Below are 3,330 nucleotides of genomic sequence, written 5' to 3'. Positions count from 1 at the left end.
CATCCCAGTTCTAGTTGTAAAAATATAAATACCCAGAAAGTGGATGGGAAAACGGTTCCGCGGTAGCTCAATTGTGAGAGCATCGCACGCAGAATGCGAAGACGTGGGTTCGTTCCCCACCTGCAGACAGTTGTTTTTTCATCCATTTTCATTTTCATTAATTTATCATTTCTGTAATTCAATTATTAAGCACAAGTAATTTTCCCCTATGTTGTCCTTAGTGTTATTGTTTGTTGGCTCATTATGATATGCTTATTAAAAATCGGGCCCCTCGGTTCCCTTTCTTCTCGTTCACTATATATATATATATATATATATATATATATTAGTGCTGCCGAGAGTTTGTTTTGTTATGGTTTTCCACACACATATTTCTCCGCTAACACTACTTCAGAGGTTCTAATTGACTGGTTTGCGGTGCCGTAACGCAGATACAAAAGTAGAGTTTCGATAATAAAATGCAAGTTACTTGTCCATATTATACTGGCACTGAGCTTGAACCGTACGCAGACGATTATTTGACACTTCTGTTAAGTTTCAGAGCGCAGCTCTCAGGCGCCCGTCTCTGCGTTGAGTGTCGTGATCGGCGTTGTCCATTGGCGTAACCGAGCGAACGAGCACAGTGAAGAATGAAAGAGCGAACATGGAGCGCAGCGGGCAATTAAAGACGGCGATAACGAAGAGAGGGGAAAGCGGAGGAGGAGGGTGCGTCGAAAACGTGAAAAGAAAAGTGTTGTGCCGCGGAAGACGGGCGACGACCTCTACGATATGGTGCCAGAGCAGTGCGCAGTCGTCTGTTCGCCGATGGTATGAGGCGAGCGCGTCCAACGATACCATATATGCAAACACAGCACTGCACGAACGGAGGTCTGTCTGCGTTGGCTACTGTGAACCGCGGCCACGCGTCACCCCTCACCCCTCCCGGCTGAGTCTCGTGACCTCCCGATTAGCGAGGCAGTCGCGCTACACTTCGCTCAGTTTGCAACGTGCCGCACGAGACAGATTGTCCGCGCCAGCCAATATATCGCGTAATGAAAGCACGTATAGAGCTACGCTCAAATTTCCCATTAGGCAGTGCCGTAATCGTCGGTGAATTTTTTTCTTTCCGAAAATAACAACTTTATCCCTTCAGGCGCCAACTAATTTCATGTATGAAACATTTAGTTTCATCACATTTCGTGAGCTTCAATATCATAACCGAACAGCTGGACAACAAAGTAGCCATTTTGAGTTTTTAGTGAAAGCTTTAAATATGCAAAATGTGGGCTAGATGCGAGAAGTTGTTAGAGGAACGTCAGTATTGAGAACATAAACTATTTCGGGTCTAGCATACTTGGAAGCAACTATCCAGCGTCTAGAATTTATGCCTGATGTAAAACGTCACGAAAGCAATAAATTGAAACCACTGCATGACGATAATATGACATAGCGAGAAAATATCCAGTCGTCTCTCTCCGAACTCATATTTACTGAACCAATTTATGCGCATTATTCAAACTTGCACATTTCTAATCTGCAATCAGGATGTTTGCATCGCGTTTGAAATATAATATTTTGAATCAGTTGCACTGATTTTGACGCGCTATCTCCGAAAGAACAATTGTGCACATAGCAACTGAAGGGGTTAAGAAAACAAATAAGGTGTACTTTTTGCTCAAAAGCAGCCATGGAGGCACTTTCCAAGAAATGCTGCGGGTTACCCCGACGCATCCATCTGGGTATTTTCTCGAGTTAAAAGCACCATGAAGTTTAGTCAACTTTAGATACTACGTCAAGCATTGCTATAGAGCATACACCATACTAAATCTAAGATCTGTTAAATTTCAAGGCTGCAGACGACATTCAGTTCAGAGATTACTTGTCAACCAGAACACTGATATTTTGCCGCACACTCCGTGCGACGGAATGTGCTAGTGTGGCTGACCTACGTGGACGTACATGTAGATAGCACGCCTGCAGTGTTATGCGAAAGCGACGAAAAGCACAGCCGGAGAGCATCGAATGCCGCTATTGCATTGCTTGTGATTAAAATTCGTCCGCCGTCAGCAGGTTGTTATTAACTGTTGCTTTCCTTGACATTCACCTCCTTTCCATTCACACGTCAGGCACATCATCGGTTGCGTCAGTACAGAGCGTATATTAAGGTCATGAACTACGACGTATTCGTCAGTCGTCATGAAAAAACGGTGTTCGAACAAGCTGAGTACGAGTTTACCGATTCCAAGATCTGTAGAACAATGCGTCAACAGTGCTACGATGACAGCAGCTGTGGAACCAAGAACAGGGTTGGCTCCATGGTGTCCGTTTCTTGTAACAAATAAATCAGCCGCTTTCCACGCCTAAACTTTTGTCATCATCATCATGATCATCAGCCTATTTTATGTCCACTGCAGGACGAAGGCCTCTCCCTTGCGATCTCCAATTACCCCTGTCTTGCGCTAGCGTATTCCAACTTGCGCCTGCAAATTTCCTAACTTCATCATCCCATCTGGTTTTCTGCCACCTCGACGCGCTTCCCTCTCTTGGTATCCATTCTCTAACCCTAATGGTCCACCGGTTATCCATCCTACGCATTACATGGCCAGCCCAGCTCCATTTCTTCCGCTTAATGTCAACTAGAATATCGGCTATCCCCGTTGTTCTCTGATCCACACCGCTCTCTTCCTTTCTCTTAACGTTAGTCCTAAGATTTTTTCGTTCCATCGCTCTTTGTGTGGTCCTTAACTTGTTCTCGAGCTTTGTTAACCTCCAAGTTTCTGCCCCATATGTTAGCACCGGTAGAATGCAATGATTGTACACTTTCCTTTTCAACGACAGTGGTAATCTCCAGTCAGGATTTGGTAATGCCTGACGTATGCACTCCAACCCATTTGTAAATTCTTCTCTTACTTTCTCGCTGATCAGGGTCCCCTGTCAGTAATTGACCTAGATAAACGTACTCCTTTACAGACTCTAGAGGCTGACTGGCGATCCTGAATTATTGTTCCCTTGCCAGGCTATTGAACATTATCTTGTCTTCTGCATATTCATCTTCAACCCAACTCTTACACTAGCACCGGCAAGAAAAAAATATATCGCCGAGAGCTAGTGGGGCTTATACTAGTTCAGGTGCAACCAAACTAGGAAGGCCCACTAAGCTTCATCAAAGTCACTACCTCATCAGAACAGGAATTGGCCTCCTGGTGCAGGTTCGGCCACTACCTCCTCATGACTCCGACAATTAAAAATTTTGTACCACAGACAATCCATTGTAACAGTATACACGGTAGGAGCGCTGAATTGAATTATGAGGTATTACCGTCAAAACCACAATTTGATAAGGAGGCACGC

The sequence above is a fragment of the Dermacentor silvarum genome, chromosome 9 (genome assembly GCF_013339745.2).
Source record: "Dermacentor silvarum isolate Dsil-2018 chromosome 9, BIME_Dsil_1.4, whole genome shotgun sequence".
Lineage (NCBI taxonomy): Eukaryota > Metazoa > Arthropoda > Arachnida > Ixodida > Ixodidae > Dermacentor > Dermacentor silvarum.
The sequence above is the reverse complement of the archived record's forward strand: the minus strand, read 5'-3'. Positions refer to the sequence as shown.